We start from the raw sequence: 26,287 nt of genomic DNA, 5'->3' as shown, positions 1-26,287 counted from the left end.
TAGTAATTTTATATTATAATAGTTGAAAATGAATATTCTATCAATGAATATGTTAGCACTAGGAGAAGGTACTTTGATAGGTTAAGCATTCTGGAAAGAAATCCTCATTATAGAGTATTAGATGGGTGGTATATGCACCAATTGTCTTCTCTTCCACCGAGCTCTGAGGTTTTGATTTATATAGATAGGTATACTAAGATATGTATCTGTAGAATTCTATCTTGCATCTTTAAATGATATTGTAGAGTTCATTGTGGCATCATACTAATTAGAAACATTAAATATATAAGATAGCATTTTCAGGGAATGAGAAGTTCCTCCTTCATTTCTTAAAAAAAATGTTCTGTGTCTTGTGAAAGATTAAAAAATCTTCAAGAAACAGATGTATTGCTTTCCATTAGTCTGACAAACATCAGAGGTAGTCAGCTTATAAAGACAAAGGTTTTATGGTGGCTCACAGCTTTTTATATATCAATCAATGCTAGGTTGTTCTTGCTACTTTTGTATCTATAAAGGGGCAGCATGTCATGACAGGTACCCAGTGAAGCATAATGCTCACCTCAAGGACCAAAAGTGAAGAGAAAGAAGGGTTCCCTTCAAGGGAATATTTCAATGGACTGAGGACCTCACGCTAGATTTCACTTCTTATAGATTATATCTTGTTCAAACATTACCACATTGGAAAACAGCCTTTGGGAAATATTTACACTCCAAACAAAGGCATGTATCACCTAAACTACTTAGAGATATAAATTAGGCCTGTATTAATCCCTTCCCCCCAACTTCTAGATTGTGATTTTTGTAGAATGCAACTCTAAGATGACATTTTTTTCAAAAATAATCCAAAACCCTACCATTGATATACAAGAGATTAAAATTTTTCCCCCAAATGGCTGATATAGTTGATATTCTGTGTACAAACACACACAAATATATACATGTGCATACACACATATATATATATACACACACACAAAGAGAGACAGAGACAGAGAGAGACACACAGAGAGAAACACATGCATATGTGCATGCTTTTATTAATGGAATGTGCAAGTTTGTGTCTTCCTAGAACTTATTGATACAAACATGCTTTGGAAGTCCTATGAAAATCATCAACTTCAAATTGATGTAAAAACACACAAGGGACTTTGTCCAAATGGTGATGTGTATTCGAGAGTGGCAATTATATCAATAAAATAGAGAAGAATCAGCACATGGATAAATTTTATATCTAACACATGAGAAAAGCAATATATGGGCCTTCTGGTAAAAATTGCACAGAGCACTTTTTCCCCTGAAGCTTAGAAGCCAAAAGCTAGCCTGAGATATCCTATAGTGTTGTCAAGAGCTGACCCCTTTCCTTGAGGGTAATACTGGAAGCAAATGAAAGGCAGCAGTAATGACTTCTAACCTGTTACTTGCTGGGGGTCAGTTTATAATTGATTCATCTCATAATTGAGCCCAGACCCAGAAATATGTAATGAAGAAAAATGTGAAATTGTGAGAACTTGGCTCACTTTCTTATTCTAGGAAATTAAGACCAATTATTCCTAAATTAACTCTAGTCCTAACATTTTTATGGTAATTGAACTATTCCCCACAATTAAGTAGTAGTTGGCCATATTGTGAACTGTTTTTGGAAATTTGCAGTGTGATCATGACTCAGGGACAAAGTAACCCAGAAATGAAAGTTATAGCAAACCAGAGTCTGAGAGTCCATACATACTGAAACAGGATGAAGGAAAACTCCAAGGGTAATATTTTTCTAAGCTCGCAAATCTGCCTTCCTCTTTCCATGACAACCTATTAGTAAAAATAGACATTGGGGAATATACTGTTTTTTTTACACTCTGGTGCAGATGCAGTACAGGTACCAAACATATGTGCACTTAACATGTTATTAAGGGGCATTTTTATTGGAAAAAAGTTTTATTTTTAAGTAGCAATATGTAATATTTTGAGCATATTCAAGCTTTCCATGTCGTTGATTTTTCTCTGGGTATAGAAAATTATGAGCTCTACTACTTTCTAGACACAGAGAGGGAAATTTATTCAAATTCATAGCCATTTTAATCATTGGCTGGAAAAAATTACCTCTGCATTAAAAAGCAACTGTCAAACTCCATGTATTTAGGCAATTTTTAAGTTAGAAGGACCTTAAAGTAAGACTTCCTTACTTACTTCGTGGTTCATTTTATATCAACAAATATGAACTATGACCAAGCACTTTGGAACCTTTACAGTTTTAACTATTTAGCATTAAGTAATATCTAGTTTTTTGATTTAGTATCTAAATATGGTGGGATCCACAGAGCAGAGCTGATACCTATGACAATGTGGCACACAATGTGACTGATAAAAGTAAATAATTGAAGGTGATCTAAATTAAAAACCAACATACAAAACTCCAGTCCCAGGTTTCTGAAAGGGCTGGGAAATCATGAGCATAGCTTAAGAAGCTACAGAAGCAACTCAAACAATGTGTCTTGATAGGTTTATTATTTTTGCTAAGCCCTAGAAACCACAGTTTTCATGAATCACCAACATCATGAATCTCAGCTCTGCCCTCCTTGGTGGCCATAATCACAATCACATCCAAAGTGAGATGCTGTTTGCACAGCTGCCTTTGTTCACTGAGAGTAGATTGTCTTCTGTGCCTGTTTCTTTGTATTGCCAGTTGCTAATTTTATCTCAGATAGCTGTATCTGATCCACTATATTAAGAGCTTTGTCTCTGTCTTATCTACAAGACTAAACAAGATAGCAAGTAACCAGAAATTTACTGGAGTGTATAGATAAAGGGAAAGAGTAGAATTTAAACTTTAATAAAGTACATCAGTGTCTTTAGGCTAAGGTGTTCTTTTGAGGGATTTTTGTTTTATTCTTACTCTTTAAAAGTGTACACACACACACACACACACACACACACACACACACACACACGAATGAACATCACATTATGGTAAGAGAAAGAGGCCTGAAGTCCATGTTGTGGGTTTACATCATATGAAGAATATGAGATATTAGTCCTTTATTGGCCCTTCCAAATGTCCCTGCAAAGAATAGGTATGCACTCTGTAGATAACCACAGAAGGCCTACACTTGACACAAGCTAATCTCCTGTGTATCCTAGTGTATTTCCAAGAATCATGAACCAGTTAAAGTTTTTCCAATCTCTGGCTTCCTCCTCCAACCCACTGGTATGGAAAGGGGCTGACTTTCCTATTTTTCAACAAACCTGTGAATATATAAGGAAGTAATATTTGTGGATATTTTAAATTTCTTTTAAGGACAATACATTTCAAGGTTGAATGAACATGGTCATGATTTTAGTAGAAAACTGAAAGCAGCTTGGAAAAGCATGCATAAGGCATCAGCTCACTCACAGTCCACATCAGTACAAGGAGTTAGGAAGGAAGCATGGAAAGAACAAAATATCAAAAGAGATTTCCTTCAAGAAGCAACCCTAATCCCTGTGTGGAGGACTAGTGGTGGACCTAACTTAAACAGTTTTAATTATTGTCACACAGGCGGCCTACAGAGACAACTGTACAATGCTATTAGAAACAGGGAGGAGAATGCTTTCATTACTGCCAGACAGCACTCACCTTTATCAGATTGCCTTTGTGTCTGATGGCCCACAGAAATGTCACTGAGTGAGTCAGCAGCAGGATCTGACTCACTTCCTCCACCACTGTTGACAGCTAGAAGACAGCTGAGCATGTGAAGACTCAGAGAATAACTCTGAGACTGATGTGCACAACTAACAAGTGCTGAGAATGCCTTTCTCTGGGTGAGGGAAATCAGTGATTAAGGACTGTTTTAAAGAGCCTATAATGTTTTAGGTTCAGACCCAGGAGATTAGGTTTTTTTTTTTTTTTTTTTTTTTTGGGGGGGGGGGGGGAGCCAGGAATGTGGGAGCCAAGAATCATAGATCAAAGTTGAAGGCAAGAACAGAGGTCAAGAAAGCAGTCATGGGGTAGAAAACTAGTCTTTAGGATTTAGAGTCAAGTAAGTACACTGCAGGAACTGGAGATGAAGAAAGAGTGGTGATCCACAAGAGCTTTCAATTCAGGTACTGTCAGGGGCAGTATTTCTTTATTTAATACTGTGACTTTCTGTAAATAAGTGCTGTGCAGGCTGGTATGATGGTGCACTCCTATTGCCCCCAAAGACCAAAAAGAATTATGTTGTCAAGTAAAACTGTTTTACATAGTAAGACTCTTACCTTAAACAACAAGGCTAGAGTCTGGGGAAATAATTTTGTAGGAAAAGTCTTTGCTACAGAAGCTTGAGGACCTGAATTAAATATCAAACTCGGATGTAAAAATCCTATTGTGGTGTTGTGTATCTGTAATCCTAACACAAGAGACAAGACAAAAAGATTCCTGGAGCTGCTGACCAGCCTAAAAAATAAGGTGGGGAGTAAGTAAAACAACAAGAAGAAGACACTAACATTGATTTCTGGTCTCTGTGTATGAGTGTACACACACACACACACACACACACACACACACACACACACACAGAGAGAGAGAGAGAGAGAGAGAGAGAGAGAGAGAGAGAGAGAGAGAGAGATGGGGATGTCGCCCAATGGTAGATTTTCTTGCTTCCTATGAGAAAGTCTGTTGGTTTGATCTCCAGCATTATGAAAAAGAAAAATATAAGTAAAAGGTGTGGGAGCCTCAGTACATATTGGCCAGCACAGGGTTCTGATAGCAGTATTTGTTGTAGAACTCCACTGGGTGGAATAGAGATAACAGTAAACATTAAAATCCAACTTAGGTTAATATTGATATTATTTCCTGCATTGAGTATTTGCTTATCAGGAATATCATATATATTACTGAGTCAATGAGGTGGGGATGCAATAAAATTCTGCCTTTAAATAATGATAAGGGTGTTTTATATATACAAAGTCATATAAAATAAGAACACATGGTATGAGAGTATACCAGGAAATTTATTAAGTGGGAGGGACTAATTCTGATGAAGCCAGATGATGCAAGAAAGCATTTTTTCTTATTCAGTGAAAGGAAGAATCTTACCTACTTGAGGTAAAGGAATAGCTTGTAGAACAAAACCGATAGGGTTGGGAAAATAGCCATTATTTAGGGAAGCAACATAAATGAAACATAAGAAAGTTCGGTTCTATTCAGGAGTTCAGGGATGGTTGGGTTGCTATGAGATGATTCACAGAGGAGCTTCAGCAGGACTCTGGCTGGACTAGGTTACTTTGACAGTACAGTTACAGAGGCAGAGGACTGAAGAATTCTGAGACAGAGAGAGAGAGCAGGAAATGGAAGGTTCTCGTTTTGGTCATCCCTCTGCTGTCTCCTTGGTTTGATGAACCCCTTGCTATGCTTTTAAACCCAGACCAAGATAAGGTTCATTACTTTCTGGGTTGTATCTCACAGGAAATACAGGGTTTAGATAGAGAGGCTGTATGAAAAAAAAAAAAAAGGGTAAAACACATTTCTTAGTTTTAGATTCTTAAAAACTTTCCTGTTACTAATACTGCATAGTAAAACAGTTAATACACTGTTTTATTAACTTACACTTTTTCTGTTCATTTTCTTTCTCTTGATTTCTAAACAACTGGGAATAATGCTGGAATTTACAGAAGGAAAAAAAGTAGATCCAGAATAGAAAGGGGGAGGGTTCATTTCGCTCATAGTTTTTAAAGCCTATTATAAGTGTAGTGGGGTTTTTCGTTTGTTCGGTTTTATTTATTTATTTATTTATTTGTAAGAAAGTTTTGGAAAATAAAGGAAGAAAACACCCACACACGTCTGCAGCATCTCCAAGTGATAAGGAAAGTGCTGATACAGGAGGAACTGAAGCTGTCTGGCCTAACCTCTGCTTTTCAATCTACCTACCTCCCCAGGCACAGAGGTGCCCACACCCTGAATCACCGAAAGAGAATCTGGCCAGGCAGGTTCCACAGCTGCAAGAACATTTGTTTGCACAAAGAATTTTCATTTCCTGCCAAAGGAGTTCTTGAGGTTTTTGGCAAACATCACACCACTTTAATTTCCGTTTATGGAAAAAGGGCCTTAGGTCTAGTCTGGTCTTAGATGTACCTTCTTCTTTCCAACCCCAACCCCCATCCTCATCCAACTCCACATGACATTCTAAACAGTTTCCATTTTCTTAGAGTGAAATGGTAGCCAACTCCCTGATTTGATAGTTTCGGGTATGGAGCCTGAATTGTGGGTATTGTAGTTCTCTTGCCTTCCAGGGTTTCTGGTTGGGCAGCATCTGTGTCACGTTGGTAGGTATTTGAATCCCAGGTAGCTCTGTCAGGAGTGCTGGTGCTCCTGGGTCACCGAGACAGGCATGTGCCTAAACTGAAGAAACCTGGACTCATTTCCACAGATGTAAGTGTTATTTTAAAAACGTAATATTCCTTTCATTGTAGATGTGTGCTATACACTGGGAAGTTCATTATTTTCAGAAACATTAACTAATGGACTGTTTTTTTTTTTTTTTTTTTTCTAAACCATGCTTGAAAAACAATGGGAGGTAACTTATTCAAAAAACTTGTGGAACAGAGTTAGAACAACACTTTGAGGGATGATTTAAAATGGCTTGTTTTTAAAAGAAGGAACACGTGTAACATGAAAAGCAAGTTGTAAAACAAAAACAAACAAACAACAAAACCTTATTAACCTGGATCAAAACTTGGTTAAAAGCCTCCGAAAATACTGTTTCAAGGTGCATCTGATTTGGACATGTTGAAAAGATTGAGCTTTGGAATCGGGTGGAGTTGGATTGACCTGATATAACAGGGCATTTCACCCTAAGAAGCCTTAGTTTCCTCATCTGTAAAATGCACTTAGTCTATCACATAGCATCATATTGTTCTTAACACACGCTAGGCAGCACCTGACAGAGGTGACTTAACCTCATCAAACTTAAGTGTTAAGTTTCAGGAACTGATCAAAGAGGCAAATAGATATGTTTTTTTTTTTTTTCACTCACATAAGATATCTAGATCAGTTAGTTTCAGAAACATAGAAAGTAGAATGGTGGTTGCTAGTGTCTGGGAGAAAGAGGAAGCAGGCATTCTTTTATGGGTGTAAAGTATTAGTTTTGCACAATGGAACCATTCTGAAGATGGTTTCTATAACTGTGGCATTTACTTGATGTTATTGTACTTTGTATATAAATAGTTAGAATGGTGTTGTTATGTCATGATTTTCCACAATGAAATGACCAAAAGGAATGTAGTAAAAATCATGATGCTATCCATTTACTAAGGTTTATTGATTCCTTAATAAAGTACATCTGAATCTGTATTCATTGTGCCCAATTTCAGGCTAATATTGAGTTGCTCATGCTAGGGTATTGTGTCTCCATCAGAATAGTTAAGAGCTGATGGCCGTGTACTTTAGTCATGATTTAATGTTATTTGGATCTCAGTGATAATCTTTTTATGCCTTCCTTTACATAACTACATTATTTCCTTTAACTCATAATGATAATTTTTTCAGAATTTCCTAGGTAGTGTATAGAACACACAAATTATAAAGTTCTGTTAATTAATACAATGGACTTGGAAGCTATAGTTACAATTCATTCATAACACTTAAATCAAATGCATTGTTTATTTCTGTTTCTCACCCTCCCTGTAGCTAATTTTTAAGCATAATATTTTTACCTGTTTGTGCCCTAGAAATAACTAAGACTATTAAGTCAAAGCTTGTTAAAAGTCATATTGTCTGACATGTACTAGTAAGTTAAAAGATAAAATATAGTTTGAAATTATATTGAAATTGAATATGTGATTATTTAATTTTTAGGAAGTCCTTTCTCAAAAGACCTAGGTATGCCATCTTATATGTGAACAGATTTCCCTAGGGTATTTGGTGACCACTGAAGGTAACAACTAGTATTTTGTGTAAGGTATGTCATACAGATGTGAACTTTTTAGGAACCATGACAGTACAGAATTAAAATATAGCTGGTGTGAAGTACTGAATATATGGTACACAGTTACTAATAGAAGTGACCTATGGTTTGGTTTCTGGAAAAAGTCTCATTTACTTGTTTAATAAATGTATCTAGAACTATTTCAGTGCTTTCCAGCTTGGCTAGGCATGGAGGCCATAAGAATGTCTTAGGTAAGCTTCATCTATTCCAAGGGACACTACTCAAATAGTTAGCTGGAAAGGGGTTCACCTATTAGTTACCTGGGGATACTCAGGGAGCCACTGCTGCTAATCCCACACCATAGAAAGTGTGATGGTGAGAATCATGGGATTATGAAGCAGCCTCTCTAAGTCTTTATTTTGAATTGAAGGTACTGGAGGCTAGAAAAGTGAATATGTGTAGGAGTCTTTCAAAAGCAGAATGAGAAGATGCTTATCCAGGATGCCTTTAGAAGTGGCAGTAACAGTGTAATAAATTTTCAGAGTGCATTGAGGGAAGTGGTGGACCTTTAGCTGTCCTAGAAGAATGGACAAAATTTACCTCTCCAGAGAAAGATGGTGAGATTATTGCATGCACAGTAGCAGTTTCCAGACTGTGTATACATAAAATTATTTTAGGCAACATAGGCAAGAGAATTGTCACCATTGAGGTATCAGACTTAGAAAACCGCTACTATAATATTATAATTATTATAATATGCTATTTTCTAACATATTATCCCAGGATAAATTTTTGATTTGAAAATTCTTCTAATACTTGTTTGATCTTTCTTCATAACACCACCAGAATAAGCAATTAGATTTTATCAGGTGAAAGGTAGTTCAATTACTCTTTTTAAATAATATCAGTTTATAGGTATTGATTATTTATTGCACATATATATTAAAAATATAACATTACTTCAATGTTATAAGTTAACCTTTAAAACATTTATCTGAGTTAAAAATAATAGCGGACTTACAGGCATATTAAGTGAAAATATTGTTTGTATGGTAATTGGCAACAAGTCATGAACAATGAATACTAAAGTACATTGAATTTTGAAATAGGAAAAATGTTAAACCTAAAAATATGGTAGTTTCTATATATTTTGAGGAAGAAGGGATGTTGAGTATTCTATGGAGAGACCAGTGGGAGATTTGCTCTGAAATTGGATTGACTATGGAAACTTCAAAGAGATTTGGACTTCCAGATAACAGTATTCAAAAGTGTTCTGACTCAGTGACTCAGGAGTCTTGTCTTAGGAGTATCTTAGGAGCCTTGCATTCCTCAGCAGATGTATCCAGGAGATAGCATGCAGGTGATCTGGGGAATAGACAGCAGAGATATAAGGGAACTCATGGAAACAGACTGATACTTTAAGCATGGATAAAGAGGAGTCCAACAACAAAGGAGAGTGGCACAGTTGTGTGTATATTACATGTATGTTGGAATGTACACACATGTAAAGGTCAAGCATTGATAGTAGTTTTCTGCCTTTATCACACTTTCTGCATTATTTTTCGACACTAAGTTTCTTATTGAACCTGGTGTTCACTGATTTGGGCCTAATAGGTAAAGTGTTTAATGTACAAGCACAAAACCTGTTTCACAGTAAGGACCTGTTTGGGATTCAGAGACATGCATATCCCCAGAGCTCATTAGCAAATAATCTATACAAATCAGTACACACATGTACCTGTGCACATCATCTCCCCCCAACACACATTCACGGAGTAATGAGGATATAATCATTCCATAAGAATGTTGAACAATAATGACAAAGTTTTCAAGCTTGACAGCCAAAAAAAAAAAAAAAAAAAAAAGAATGACAGGAACACTGTAGGCCACTGGAAATTAAGAGAAGTAAATCTGTAAGCTGAAAGGGAAACTACAATATTCATCAAGAGAAAAGGTAGTTATAGGGTAGCCAGAGCATAGGAGTAACAGTGAGTGCCATCCACAAGAACAAGACCTAGCCTTCTCTTCATCCAGTTGCCCTCAGGCTTTTGGGGAGGAAAACTGAAGAAAAACAAAGCCTTCAGGTGTACAGTGATATAGGAAGCCTGTTGAAAGACACAACGACTTTATCTAATGACTGACTTTCTCTTGGGTTTCTCTTGATTACTCTGACCACCTTACTCAGAGGTATATGATGCTTCAATATTCAGGATAAAAATAAAGATTTATTTCTCAGAACAAATAGGAGTGTTTTCATCTCTAATCAAGAGATAGGGTGGGTTTTGTTGTTGGTGGTGGTGGTAGGTTTTTGGTTTTTTGGTTTGATTTGGTTTGGTTTTTGTTTTTTTTTTAGGACCAATAGTGGAATTTTGTATATTTCTTTTTTTTTCAAATAGAGAAAGAAATTAATTCAAATGTTTATCTAAAATACAGGCTATTTGAAGACAGCCATCACAAAGACTTACATATTTAAGTAACAGATTCAGAAAAGTATAACATTAAAGATAAAAGAAAATATTTCTTAAGCCTGGTTCTCCTCCAAACTCAAAGATCCTACTATACTGTGTGTAGACCCCCCAGAGTATATATGTATATATAGTTTTTCACTAGTTAATTAATTTACTTTATATTCAGATTGCAACTTCTCCTCACTCCTTTCCGTCCAGTCCCTCCCTCTTCTCCTATTTCCCCTTCCCCTTTCCTTATAGAAGGAAAGGATATCAACCCACTCTGGCGTATCAAGTTTCATCTTCTTTTTTTGAGGCAGACACGGCAGCCCACATTCTCTACCACATTCTCTTACAAACTTCAGAATTTGCCTAGATAGTTTCTAGGAATGGAGTTGTTGCACTAGAGGTATATTTGTCTCCTTTTCTGAGATACTGAAAAACTGTCCCAACATGTTTCTACCAAACTGTTTCCCCAGCCAAAATCAGACTTTCTGTTTATGCCCATTATGGATAAGTTTGTTGATAAAATTGGGACATTTGTCTTAATTATCTTTCTGGATATAAAGAAAAGTGAAGCACTCCTGTTATATTGGAGATTCTGAAAATTTTGGAACATTCCAATCTCTAAAACATGGTGAACAATTTTATTTTAAATCAGCTCCTTTCTTAGCTGATGGTGCAAGACATTGTTTGACTTTTCCTTTAAATAACATTTAGTTTTGTTATAATTCAATTAATAGTAATTGTGATATTGATAATAAGGCCTAAGAGTACTAAAATATTTTCACATGTCAAATAATGTATTAAATGCTTTACTTCACTTACATGAATTTTGGAGGATTAGATGACAGGTTTTGTTTAGATAAAATCAAGAGAGCATTTTTTATGCATATATTTTCTTTAAAAATTTTTTAATTGGCTATTTTATTTATTTACATTTCAAATGTTATCCCCCTTCTGGTTTCCCCTCCAAAAACCCCCTATCCCACCCTAACTCCTGCTTCTATTAGGGTGTTCCCCCACCCATCCACCCACTCTTACCTCACCACCCTAGCATTTCTCTCTGTTGGGACATCAAGCTTTCACAGGACCAAGGACCTTTCAAAATAAGTGAAACTGTTTCGGTTTTTTTGTTTGTTTGTTTTTTTAACTGAATAGAGTTTAAGTTTGCTTTCATGTGGATCCCCCAACAACAAGAACAGGTGCTATGCTAAAGCTGTTGCCTGTCTGTGAAATATGCTCCCCTAACTGGGCTGCCTTGTCAGGTCTAAGTGGAAAAAGATGTGCCAGGGTTTGGGGATACCTAAAGGGGTCTCCACCCTCTCAGAGGAGAAGGGGAGGATGTGTGAAAGGGAGGCTTGTTAAGGGGGTCAGCATGGATGTTAAGTAAATAAATACATTCATTAATTTAAAAAAATTTGTCTAGTAAATACCAGATCTCATGTTTACAGTTTGACCAAACTTTACAAAACTTTGTATACTTGAGAGAGGAGATTAAAGGGGTAAAACTTGGAGAGAATAGCTTTTAGACAATATGGACAATGGATCTCTAGCTGGAATTTATTCAAACATAAGTAATTTATTCAAACATTAATTCAACAAATAATTTTTTAACATATACTATATGATAGCTGAGCTGTTTTGAAATATAGCAGTTATTAAGAAATATGGCACCATTCCTCACTGATAAACAAGCTTGGGATGGAATATTTGGGAAGAAAAAACCAAAAGAACAAAGGAGAATGATGGAAAAGGAGGGTGGCCTGTAAATGTGAAGATTTTTCAGAGTCTTAATGTGCACCTTTCACTGAAGCCTGGAAAAATCCCTGTAAGTCACTGAGGCAAATGGCGGCAACCATTATTTATTCATTCAATATTTATTCTACCTGTAGTCTGCTTAGTACTGAGGGTGGAGGAAGTAAGGCACTTATCATGAAGTAGAAGAGACAAAGAAAGTATACAATATATAATGAAATATGAAAATGAATTCATGGGTTTGCATCAGAGGAATGTCTAGCTCTGGCTGTGGACAGTAGAGGGAAGAGCAGGTAGGAAATATACCAAGGTGTTTGGGGGGTGGTTAGATATCTTTTTAAGATTTTAAAATTTTAATATATAAGTGTTCCATTTGGATCCTTGCATGAATATGATTGCAGGGTGACCACTTGGTATTGGTTAACCAATCAAGTCATTCATCCCTAGGGAAAACTTTCTTCAGCCCTCAGCATTTCTTAGTTGTCTGGTAGTTCTTTGTTTATCAGTGAGACCTTGTGAGGTTTTCTATGCTTCTATGTTAATAGGTATTTTGCTTGTTCAGGACAGTTTAGTCAGTCATATTTTTGAAGTATTGTGGATGAAGCTTCCCTGACATTTTTAGGCCACAATTTCACAGCAGATTCCCTGGCCCCTGACTTTTATAATCTTTTTACCTCCTCTTCTGAGATGTTCTCTGAACCTTAGAGTTTTGTTATAGAGGTGCCAAATGGGGTAAGGAACTTCTTGATCAGTTGTGTTCTTCATTTTGGACAGTAGTGGGTTATTTTGCAATAGTCTCTATTTATAGCAAAAAGTGATTATATTTATTTGTGGATATATGGATAAGTATTTAGAATGCAATTAGGAATTATACTGGATAAGTAAAGTGGTGATAACAGGTTCTCCATAAGAACAATTTTTTCAGTATCTCTAGATAGTAGGCTAGAGTACCAGATATGATTTCCCTCTTGTTAAGAGAGTCTTAATTCCAATTAGAGAGCTGTTGGTTACTCTCAAGGTAAGATCACCACTATAAAAGGTCTTTGTTGTGGTTCACAGGCATCAGGTCTGGGTGGAACTATTGGTTGTTTTCCTTCCTTGAAACCACTTCAGGTGCTATGAAAGCTAGTCCTCAGAGAGTTTTCCAGTTCAGATCTATCTCAGATTCTCCAAGTTTTTTGTCTAAAGGACATAGTATCTTCATCAATATGGACTTATCTTCAACATCTGGGAAGCAACCAAGTATTGCCTATAGTGTTTTAGAAGTCTGATAAACTCCCCTGACCAGGATATTGGATAATTTTAAAGAAGATAGATTTAGCATTTTATAAAAATATGTGAGTTTTTCTTTCTGACTTAAAGGTATTTTCTGCTTACTGTAATAAATTTAAGAATCATATTCATATTACCTTTAAGTTTGTATGTCTGTGTCTTAGTCTGTTTGTATCTAAAATAGATATTCAGAAGGATAATTGACAAAAAGGTTGTATGGTGTTTCCATCACACTTTACTACACATTACTGTCATATCACCATTACATATTATTCTAGAACAAAATTTAGATTACAGGCAGTGGAGGATTTATTGCAATGATTTCTTAAGAACTATGTAGAACCTTCTCAAAAGATGTAAAACTAGTGAGGTGTATGATGGGAGTGATACTAACTACTTAGAAATTAGTAGATTGAGAACAATGCCTGGAGGACAGGGAGGGGTCAGATTGATTCTGAATGACCTCATGCTCTCTCATATTGGTATCTTACTGAGTGGGTAATAGTGTGTTTGTTTCTTTAGATAGGAAGACAGGAGCAACAGGTTTTTGAAGAAGGACTATAAGTGAATTGAGTTGAGGATGGTAGTTTGACATTCTGTGGTTTTCCACACAAGGAAGTAACTGGGCAGATCTTTGAGTCAGCAGTGTAAATGGGTTAGAGATGGATATAGAATCAGCAAATCCTAAGTATAACTGCCATCATTGATATGATTGTCTTTTCTAGTTGGTGCCTCTGGCAAAGCAACAGCCAAAGTTAAGAATGAATAAGAAAGGCCAAAGAAATAGGGGGAAATCCCACTTAGAAGAGAGTCAGTGAACAGAACAGGGGAACTTTTCAAGAATGTAGAAGTTGGAAGTGTGTGTCACAGAGAGGTCAATGGAAAATGAATGATGCCCTATTAAGTGTCATTGTCAATCTTATCCAGGGTCATTTCTCCAGTGTTTCAGGAACAGGCATCAGATGACACCAGACTTATGTTTCAGGAAAATTACAGTCAGGCAGTGGGCAGAATGCCTTACAAAAGAAAAAAAAAAAACAATAAAATGACAAACTAATTTAACTGGAAGAGGATTCTAGAAGGCAACAATAAAAACTAACCCAGAACAGAGGTTTGGGCATTAATAAAAAAAGACTAAGGCAGTTGGATATGATGACTTGATGTCTTTGATATATGAAGAAGAAGGCTCAGGTTAAGGGAGCTCTAAGATTTTATTTGGAAATAAATGTGAAGGTTGTAAAATAGTCAACAAAAGCAGTGTGATGGTGGAAATGTAATAGGGAGAGCTGTGGTTTGGAGTTTATTTGGAGGTGAGAGCACCAATCTCAGAGAGACACCTTGCAGGTGAATGTCAAGGTTCTGCAGCTCAGGGAAGGTATTTAGGTGAGACTCAAATATTAATAAACTTTTCCTGTAAAAGCTGATATTTGGAAGGAGGAAACAGTCTGGAATACTTCAAGGATATTGATGGACATGAGACGAGAAGGAATAAGACAACCTTTAGAAATAGCTAAATAAATATGTAATAGAGAAGAACCTACTGGAGGAAACAGAAGGAATGATCAAGTAACAACAGACAAATCATGATAACTTTAGATCAAGAAAAAGAAGATGAGAGAGAATTAGAAAACCAAGGTTAAGGCCAAATCAAACAACAATCTCAAAGAAGCAGGAAGAGAACCAAGCAGATAATCTGGGCTTCTTCCAATTCTTCCATCTTCTTGGGAAAGCTATGTGATATTCTGATTTACATCTTCTCCAAGTAAATTTTTTCAATTTCTCCTTTTTTGTACATGCTATTAAATATCTACTGTAGGTTTTGTAAAATGGCTTTAAATTTTTTATTAAATGAATCCATAGGAAATATTTTATGAATTGGCAACATTGCCTAAAAATGACCTGCTTTGACACCATGAAGATTTATGACAGGTAAAGTTTATGTAATTTTATTCATATATGTTTTTTACAATTTTCAAGAAAATAAACTTCATTGTTGTCAGAAGTAGTATTTATGCATATATTAAAAATGTATTTGATGAAAATTGCCCCTTAATAAGCCTAGCATAAATTGAATTCTAGATCTACATATTAGAATGATGGGGAAAACCTCTTAACCCTTCTCTGATTAGAAATAGGGAGTTTTCATCAGTGCTTGCACTCTTACTAAGTCGATCATTCTCTTTTCAGGTAATTTTAATAAGCAGGAGAAAGTAGCAGCTATTATTTGCTGTTAATATAAATAATGCAATCTAATTTTAAGTAAAATGGTTAAACTTTCCTATTGTTACAGTACTTATGAAGTTATATGATACACAGTTTGTGTTAGAATACTGCTCATGTTTCAACCTATTTTCTTTATCTTGTGTATAAAAAAAGAGTTACAGATCATCTGTTTACTGGAAAACACCAACTCCCTTGTTCACTTTGGGTTTTAGAGGTTGGTGTAATTAACTAATTGGCTGATTATGTGTTTTCTACTTAGACTTGGGTTGAAGTTCCAATGTCTTAGGCTGCCAAAACTGAAAAACAAATGTTGGTAGTACTGTGCAAAGATAAGGACTTTTAAAAAAATCACAGCAAGCAAATGTAGGCTTCAATATATTTCCCAGTATCTATGTAAGGACAATAAAAGTATGTTGTTGGGCCAGTGAAATGGCTCAAGAGGTAAGGGTGCTTGTTTTTGTCAAGCCTTACAATCTGAGTTCAATTGTCAAGGCCTACATGGTAGAAAGAGAACCAGTTGCAGTAATTTGTCTTCTGAATGTGCGTGGTGGCATGTATGCATTCACACGTGTATATACATACCACATAAACACACAGACACAGACACGAAGTCAATTAATAAAATGTGAAAAAAGTTCAATGTTGTTTTGTATTCTTAGGTGTTGAACCCAAGCCCCTGAACATACTAGGCAGGACCTCTTAACAATCATCCCTGAGTATAAAGTAATTCTTACAAACAAAGCAGTTCCATAGAGTATAAAAGTGCTTACATGCTCATATTCTATGTTTTAATATACAGATGCAGCATACCTAGCTTCCAATATTTTACTCCTTATATTTAATGATAAAATTTTATTGCTTATGAGATATATCCTTTTTAAACCATGGTGATCATGAATTTTCCAGTATCTGATGATAATTACCAGAGAGCCAGTTTTGATCCACAGTGATCAGTTTTGCACAGTAACACAATGAAAAAGGGGGGAGGTGGATTATCTCAGGGTCCAGGAAAATTAATTTCAGATACCTTAAAGGGATCTGGCAAAAAATCCCAGCTGTGAACATTTTCATAGCCTTTAAACTGAATTCTACTTGCAACTAACCCAAAAGTGTGAACAGACATGAGGAATTTATGATAGTGATTTTAGAAGGTTATACCAGTCCTGACAGAGGTTAAAAAAAAAAAAAAAAAATCTGTTCTCTCATGTCAACCTAGAGAATGAGGCTTCCTGTGTTTCTCTGCTGCCAGTCAGGAGGTATGGCTCATTTAAGAACTAAATGCCTCAGCTAATTCACAAACATGGTTGAAAAGTTTCTGTGGATCTCCCAAAATGTGGGTATGGGGACATATAGGACACACCACCACCACCATCACCACCTCACATTAGCAACAGCATTAGCAGTGATAAACATCAACCAAGTCCATAATAGATAACCAAAGGCAACTTCGATTTTTTGGTTGGGACAGGGTCTCTTGATTAGTCCTGGCTGTCCTGAAACTCACTATGGAGACCAGGATGGCCTTGAACTTTTAGAGTGCATCTACCTCTGCCTTGTGCTGCAATTAAAGGTATTTGCCACTATGTTTTGCCTCAAAGACAACTTAAAATCATACAAATGTTCTGTTATGCTTCTTCTCCACCTTTCTTACCCCCAGACTGGAGCCATCAATACTCCAGCAGCTAGAGGCTGAGTGAGAGTAAAGGTGTGGAGGGCAAGAGAAGAAGCAGGATGTACCCTCTTCTCAGCTCCCCAAAGGCTATAGACCCATATGATGGGGAGGCTGATCTACACCAGGAACCTGTACTGGTTTCTACACTGATGGAAACTTCTATGAATGACAGACACATAAAGGTAAAAAAAAAAAAATCCACATTAGTCTTCTTGCAAATTGGAAAGGAACATACTTTTTTGTCTAGAAGTTCCTAACTTGTTTATATTTATATCAGATGATAAATATTTATCAGATAGAACTTCATCCTGTCCATTATTCAATAATTCTAATTTCAAAAACATGCTATAAGCTCAATGTCTAAGCAGGTAGGCATGGCTATCTTCTTTGTCGAGGCTTTGGAATCCCATGGGAGCTGGTGAGGTTAACCTCTGCTGTTGTCTGTAAAGGTGTTGTTTGTTGTTTGTTTGTTTGTTTTTTCAGAGAAAGCTAAACCCTTTCCCTCTCAAGTTGTTTTTTTGAGTGTACTTTAATACAGAAACAGAAAAAGAAACAAGACAGTTATCCTTTACAAATAAAATTCATCATGAAAAAAAGTTCCTTCATATTAAGTATCCCACACTATGAAGTAAATTTCTTCATTTAAAGGGAAAAGAAAGTAGTACAGGAGTCATTGGGAAGAAAGTAAAAGCCAGACATGGGGTTACAGTACTAAAATCCTAGCACTAGGGCGAGGTAAGAAAAAAAAATGAGTGCCAGTCATGGCTACATGTTGTATTCAAGGCTCTCCTTGTTTGGTGAAATTCTTTCACTGGTAAAGGTGGTTAATTTACTGTACTTGAGATGTAAAACCTGCTTGCTGTTTAAGAAGACAAGTTGAGTCTTCCTTATCAATTTCCCTCACCATATGAGTCTACAGCCTTTTTGGAGTTGAGGGTACCTCCTGTTTCTTCTTGCCTACACACCTCTCCTATCACCCAGCCTCTAGCTGCTGGAGTATCCTCAGCTGCTTCACAGTCTGAGGATAAAGAAGGTGGAGGAAAATAGAACACTTGTATTCTACTTGAATGTTTGGAAGCTTCCTTTCGCCCTTAGGTAGGTAGGCATTAAGTTAGCTTTTTTTTAATGCACAATGTTAGTGAAAATACAGTGATGTGGAATGGCCGCTGGACTGATCAGAATGGATGCTGGGTAGAATATGGCACGTGGTTATTCCTACTGAACATTGGTCTTGCCTGGAAACAAAAGATAGACAGGAAATTATTTCCTGGACCTTGTGAAATTCCATTAGTGTATTATACCCATGTTTCCTAGGTTGGATTGGCTAGACACGGCTTAAGAGTCTGATGTTGTGCTCATGGAAATGTTTTCCCTGGATCAGATAAAAAGAAAATTCACTTCTGAGTGTTGATGCATTGCTTCAGCTCCCCTCTTATGCAACAGCACTGCTTGATTTCTTACATCTTGGGCTAAATCTGGGTTTTTGCTAAACTCAAAATTCCCTGTAATTAACCTATGCACTCTTGCCTGTTGCAATTTGACAACAATTTCCTTTCTCTTCCAGGATTTGTTGTGAGCTGTAAGTTGGTGAGACGACCAATATAAAAGGTCTTTTGGTAACCTCTCAGTTCTTTGGATGTCTTGGGGTGTTTTCTTCAGTGTTTATTATTTTGAACTGTAACTTCACACTGTTTGCTAATGGGAGAGGCATTTCCTCTGTAGCTACTTCTTATAAACTATTAAATGAGAGTGTAACGTGTGTAGCTGCATGTGTGTTTGCATATGTAGGATGTGGGCACTGGGTTTTCTTTATCCCTTTTGTTGAACAGGCAAACTCATTGGATTTTTAAAGCTAAGTTTGCATGGGTCTCTTTCTTTTATGAAAATGTATACAACTCATTACTTCCATCTCCTAGAACATTTAGTTTGAGTTGCATTTGTCTGATAAAGCTTAAAAATGTCTATTTTAATTTTTTTAAAACAAAGCAAGAAGCCAGATTGAAAGCAGATCCCCTGGTATTATTGCTGAGCGAATCTTTGTGCTATGTCTCATCTGTGTGAATGAACACATTTTAACCAGTGCTGGGGGTTAGTTCTCATAGTACTAAGAGGTCTGTTTTCTCCCTTACTTAATTTTAGAAATTTTACTTACCCTGTTATTTTCAGATCATAGCTATGAAGAAATTATTTCTTGATAATTATGGGAATGATCTCTCTGGTGTTGTCACATGTATAGTTAGAACAAGGTGGTTCAGGAATGGAGGGCTGACATCAGACCAAAGTGTCCATTTTGCCAACAAGGCCAAGGGTGGCCTTCTGGGATCTCCCTGGCATCATCTAAGCTGAGCTTCTGCCTCGCACACTGCCCTCACTCTCCCAGTGCACTGTCTTTTATTTCAGGTAACCATTTTGATGGTACCTACTTTCTCCATGAGAAGTAGCCAGGAGAAGGTCACTTTTTGCCAGTTGCTTATATGTAAACCTATTTTCTCCTTTAGTAATTAATAATTTTCCCTTCTACTCACAGCTTTTTTGTACTAGCCTTATACAAGCTGTATAATATTTCAACATCTTAATGTTTTAGGTGCACATAGTGCAAATAACACTGGCTGCTTCTCTTTAAGATACTCTGGAGGATTAATAACCACATAAGATAACAGACCCTACTCAAATTCAAATTACTATGATTAGCCACCCTTCCTTTCTACTGTCATCCAAGTAGTAGCCCTGACAGAGAATTTGGCATTTGCAATGACGAAGTGTTCTACAGTGCCTGCTCATTTAGACAGCCTCTTTTTCTGCACAGTCTCAATATCACATTTATGTGAAGAAAAGACTTGTTAAATGCTCTCAGTAGTATTCTCTTTTCCATTGACTCTTCATTGTTTTTCCTGTCCAAACATTATTATTTTATTCTTGTTGAGTCTTCAACTTAGAGTTCATCCTGTGACCAGTGTAACAGGATTCTTGGGATTTGTTATTTTGACTGAATTAATTGAGTAGAATGTATGTAATTTGCCTATGTATATTGATATCCTAAAAGAAAGTTAGGACTGGGGACTATGTAGGGGAGGATCTGTGAAATCTAACCTGCAAGCCAGCTTTAGAAGCTTATCAAGACACAACTGGGCAATCAAAGGGTAGAGTTTGTACAGGATATTTAGTACAGGATATTTAGTGATAAACCTGAAATGTCTAAGTTGGCCTATGTGTCACCTTTCTTCCCTTTCACCCACTAGGTGACTGACTGCCTTTAAGCTGTCTTCCTGGGCTCTGCTGCTCTCTTCATTGTTTACATTATGAGCAAGCATAATAGGCTTGGCCCTTTATCCTTCTGAAGATCTCATGCTGCCTTTGCATTTGATGCCTAGTGCTGTTCAGAAAGCTCATGGGACTTTACTCAAACACTAGTTTAATTAGTGCAGAGTTTCTCCAGCTTCAGAGAAAAGGACTCAGACATTGCTTTGATAGGTATCTCTAAAGCAGTCTTATACCTTCTGTTCTTAGTCTTATTCTTCCCTGGAGGATTGGGTCTTTTCAGGAAATCCAGATGCTGTGGTCTTCATGAGATTGCTAGAAGCTTCCAGGACTAGACCTAGCTTAGCAGACAGAGTCAGTAAGCTCAGAAATGACAGTTACATCAGGCATATAAAGGTTACTTTTACAGCAGTAGTATCATATCCATAAGGTACTACTATTTCTTTCTGGTCCTCCCTGATCTCTCACTCTTATAATCTTACCATTTCCTCATCTTAGATGGTATTTGAGCTTTGAAAGATGTCTTACTTAGGGTCATACTGCTGTGAACAGACACCATGACCAAGGCAACTCTTATAAAGACAACATTTAATTGGGGCTGAATTACTTGTTCAGAGGTTCAGTCCATCATCATCAAGGCAGGAACAAGGCAACATCCTGGCAAACATGGTACAAGAGGAGCTGAGAGTTCTACATCTTCATCTGAAGGATGCTAGCAGATTACTGACTTTCAGGCAGCTAGAATTAGGGTCTTAAAACCCACGCCCAAAGTGACACACCTATTTCAACAGAGCTATACTTCCAAATAGTGCCACTCCCTGAGCTAAGCATATTCAAACTATGCCAGAAGATGATGATGCAGATGCTCTGTTTGTAGTTGAAAATTCCATTGTTATTTTCTGCAGTTTGATCAATTATGAGTTTGTGCATTCATCACTTTTACTGCACAAAGAAATTTTTCAGATGAGGACTATCTGATATATTAACCTATAGAAATAGAGATATTTAGTATAGAGGAAAGTTTGATACTATATTCACTCAGCAAAATAATAGTAGTAGGTTCCTCTCCAGAGTCCATGAGCTTCCCAAACATGAATTATTGACTGGATTTATGGCACTAGGCATGCTTCCTCTTACAGAAAAAATCGTAAATACATTCATAAAGCAATGGTTAACCACATAATATTTGTGCCTCTATTGTACCCATGGCATAACTTGCTATGCTGGTTTATTATTATACATCACAGGGTTCCTAGCTTCTGATGACTTTCCCCATAGCAACCCATATAATGCCTTTTAGTATCATGGAAGATAGCCAGCAGGGAAGAACTTTCTGGTCAGCATCAACTTGATTTCTTTATGCCCTATGGCAAAGTGTATGGTGTCTCCAGGAGTTTGTTTTACTGAGTTCTGGTGGGCAACTAAGAACAATGACAATAGCCTGTATTGTGTTACTGGTCTTTGGGATAGCCCTGATGAACAACAGGTAGCTTATGTTTGACACTAGGCTTTTCATTTGGCAACTTATGTCTTCTGAGACGAGCATTATATCTTTTATAGGGGAATTCCAATCAAAGCCATTTATATGATTTGTATATGTTTGTGTTTATATATAATATTTTATGACTATATTATATGAATATATTATATGAAGCTTATAATATATACACATATATTATATGAATATATTATATGAAGCTTGTAAAATAGTATGTTTTCACATGGCATTTTCAAACATCTTACTGTTAGCTGTGCCTCCTGTAGCTCCATCCTCTGGAATATTAACAATAACTGCCACTTTTCTCTGCTGTGCTCAACATTAGGAAAAAGAATAAAAGCGCAACTTTCTCCCTCTGGCATCGCTGAGCTATATATCAGAATCCGACTTACCCAGCAGCTATTTTCTCTTGTCTGAATTTATTTCTACCACTTAAAATGTTATCTTTTAAGCCTTTAGGAGTGATTTATAATTGAAATATAAACATGAGTAAAGAGGTTTAAAAATACTCAGGAAAATGTTATTTCACATTTAATTTTTTTTTGACAGGGTCTCTATCACGCTGTAGCTCAGGCTGGCCTGGAGCTCTCAAGTGCCTCAGCCTCCTATGTATTAAGAGTACAAGTGTATGCTACCATGCCTGGTTACTATATTCTCTTGTTTTAAAATAGAACCATAGTTTATGCATAGAACGTGTAAGTGAGAACTTCTTACTTCACAGATGGTAACAAGAAGGCTCCTAGAAGTCAAGGAATGGCTGTAGGTATTGGAAACCACTTTTCATAAACCTAACTTGACTCTGATCCTGCTGTCCTATCATTTCTCAAGTATCCAAAATTTTGTCTTAAATAGTGTATTTTTTTCTTTAAAAAAAAAAATACTTATTGGAGGAAGGTTGGGAAGGGGAGGGAGTAAGAGAGGGAGGGAGAGAGAAAAAACACACATGTTGGCTTTTTATTCCCTGACTCCTAAAGGTTTTACTTTGCCCCTGGAGGCAAAAGGAGAACAGAAAGGCGCCAAACTTCTCTCAGATTCTGAGTTTATCTTCCTAATGATAGTTTGGGTTTTCCACATTAGACACAACATTGCATACAAGAAAGCAGGAAGTGATACTTTACAGCCAGACATGCCTTGTTAGCTTGGTTATTAAATAGTTCCCTTGGTCTAGTTGCAACTTTTGCAGGATGTATCTTACAAACATCAGAAATTGGTTTCTGAGAGTGTTCGTATCACTTTCTATGGGCTATAACAGGCTGTAACTAGATCAGAAATGAGAATTAGAAAGAAGTAAAAATCAAAGTTGCATCTCATGACCATTACCTCAGCCGAACCATTTCCCTTCTCCAAAATCCCCTTTCAGTTCTTATCTTTAATAAATGCATTGCATACTTGCAAGTATGTATTATATAGCTTTTCAGCATAATCTTTTCTATTAGACATTATACAGTCTCTTGTGTAGTTAAGGACTTTGTGGCTTCTTTTTAAAAGATGACATTATGCCCTAAATTATTAACTTAACAATGTATTTAATTATTCCTCTGTTGAACATTTGGGATTTTCAGTTTACTTTTTAATCATATGTAAAATGTTCTGACAAAAGAGGTTTATAAAAACATAGCTGTCCCTCTTATAAATTGTGTTTTTGGAGAAAAGACTGATTACTGAGAATGTCCAAAAGAATTTTATGATTACTGATGTATAGTCTTAAGGAATAAATTTTATATAAGGTCTGAAATTTATACAGCTTTTGGTAAATGTGTCTTCTTGGAAAAAGAAAAAGAAATTATAAACATAGAATTCTAGGTAACCTCACACCTTGAGGTGACTCCACAGAGAAAAGCCACAAGCTCAGCCCTATGCATTTGTATTGTCACAGAGGCTTCTGGGTACCATAATACTTCTACTTCACCAGCAGGAAGTGAGAATTTCTTACCTTTGAAGTTTTGTGAGTATTCTGTGTTGTAACTTAAATATGCAAGTTAATTTAATCACATTCAACATAACGTCTATTTTAGTATGCACTTTTCTATATTGTTGAGATGACATATTTCATTATCTGTTGTTACTCAATAGCAAATGCCCCAAAGCTCACAGCTTAAAACAACATCCTTAATGTGTTTTTGCAATTTGGTGATCAAGATCAGAAGTGGGTTGGCTGCATTTTTCTTCTGCTTACCTCTGACTGAAGAAGCTACCATCTTCATCTTCTTCAGGATACAAGATGTCTTCATAGTCATGTCTAATATTTGAAAGGGAATGAGTAGAAGACAATATTCAGTTGAGACTGGCCATAAAATCATTTTTATAAGGTTTCTTCTACATGGTGGTCTTCAGACAATTTAGCTTCTTACTTGACAGCTCTTGGGCAGCTGTTTCTGAGTACACCAAAGTTACAAGAATCTTTGAGCAAAAGATACAGGAATTTTTAATTCTCTAGATTTAGAAACCACTGAATCCTTTCCTTGTAACCAATATATTTTTTATTAAGTTTCTATGGCCAATCCAGACACAAAGAAAATTTCAATGAAAAGAGGAAAGAATCAAAGGTCATCTGTAACATAGCACAGGATGATGTTTCCCTGGATGCTTGCAATTTGTATAATTTTCATAACATCATGTACTAGATTTGATAGAGAATAATACGCAAGCAGAATATTTATGCGTTTTTATAAGAATAACGAAAATAGATTTGACACCAATGTGTAACTTTTATAAGTCTATTATATGCTTTTTAAAAAGTATAAAAATGATTTTTCAACAATAAACTTAAATAATGTCACTAGTTTGTTGTTATATTTTACATTGCTTTGTCTTTATTGTGCATTTATGTAGCTTATTTGTCTTCTCTATTAAAATTTTAATTAAATTTATTTTGTATGTGTTGGGGGTGTGTGCACATGCACAGTACACATATAGACTATTGAGAGTCAGTTCTCATTTCATTATGTGAATTTCTGGGATAGAAACATATTGTCAGTCTTGGAAGCAAACATTTTTTGTGCTAACCCATCTTGTTTTCAAAGTAAATAAAAATAATATATCAACATTTTAAAATGGCCATTATAGGAAAAACAAACAAACAAAACCTGTATAAAAGTTACCATTACAATGTTATTTCTTGCCTCAGGCATTCACTTCCTTCCTTTGCATTTTTCTGTGTATTATAAATTTCCGAGATCCTCCAGTTTCCCCTTCTAAGTTTCTATTGCAGGATTTCAGTTGGATTTTGCCCAGAACAGTCTTGGAAAAAGACTGAGAAAATAAAAATGAATCACCCGCTGTTCCCAGCTTCTGGCATTCTTGAGTGTCTGCAGGAAGCTATGGACCCTAGTGTCCATAGCTCTGAAGTTCTCTTTGGTTCTAGAACTGGTGTATAGCCATCAATGCTTCTCTGCTCTGTGGTACTTCCCTGACTTAACCTGGTACCTGTAAGCGGAGCCTGTATATCAGCTCAGCCAGGTTATGTTTCATATTGGGAAACACACCCCACCCTTGGCTGTCTCAAAACCTCTTCCAGGCACCTCATTCATGCTTCCAATGCTTTTATGTATTCCTAAGATGTCTGGAGTTAATGGCTCAATAAGTAGACCTAGGTGTCTCTCATCACCTCTTCCTTTTGTTTCTTAAGGATAGTAGCTGCTTTCTGTTGTTATTATATATCTTGGTCAGCTCACATGCTGTTTTTTTTTTAAAGACTTTTAAATACATTTTAAACTAATTCTTTCTGCTTGAAATATCTCACACCATTTCTGTTTTCTTTACCAAACTCTTGACAATATGGTAGGTCCGGTGTTACTGCCAGTGATTTGTAGACAGGAGTGGCATATCCATTAAAGAAGAATACACATTTTTGTATAGCTGGAATGGCAAAAGATGATTATATGAGCAAGACATTTATCAAATACACTTGCATTACTTTTCCATGCTTTTTGGTCATTTCTTATTTATGGGCTCTGTGTACAGAGAACCAATTGTTCTTCTCAGGGAAGCAAACATTCTCAGGTGCACCATTTATTTTTTTCTTGTCAATGCCAGATTCAATTTTGTAGAAGTTCAAGTCACAGAAATATGTCTTCTGACTATTCTGTCATTAACAGTTATGTGCATACTCTTACATCAAAAAGTGGATTATTATTAGGAAAAGTCATTTCAGTGAAAAGACTTCCATTTTTCTTGATTTGAAAAATAGAAGTAAAATTCCATGAGTTGCCCCTTTGAAGCCATGGACTGCTCCAGAATTTTCAGTCTTTATTATTAGCTGTGCAGCTGTTGAGAATGGCAAAAG

General features: G+C 36.3%; 1 protein-coding gene across 2 annotated transcripts in view; it reads left to right on the top strand.

Annotated features, from left to right (window-relative positions):
* The first annotated feature begins 6,293 nt into the window (after positions 1-6,293).
* Macc1 (MET transcriptional regulator MACC1) overlaps positions 6,294-26,287 on the top strand; it is a 78,318-nt gene continuing 58,324 nt past the window's right edge. Inside the window, exon 1 of one of the 2 annotated variants that reach the window (XM_076920910.1) lies at positions 6,294-6,379. The gene's annotated coding sequence lies outside the window, so the exon portion shown is untranslated. Of the gene's footprint in view, positions 6,380-17,237; positions 17,429-26,287 lie in introns of those variants that run through there. The other variant, XM_076920912.1, reaches the window with a different exon arrangement.

This window comes from Arvicanthis niloticus, chromosome 23 (assembly GCF_011762505.2).
Source record: "Arvicanthis niloticus isolate mArvNil1 chromosome 23, mArvNil1.pat.X, whole genome shotgun sequence".
Lineage (NCBI taxonomy): Eukaryota > Metazoa > Chordata > Mammalia > Rodentia > Muridae > Arvicanthis > Arvicanthis niloticus.
Note: the sequence above shows the minus strand (reverse complement) of the source record. Positions and strands in the feature narration are given on the sequence as shown.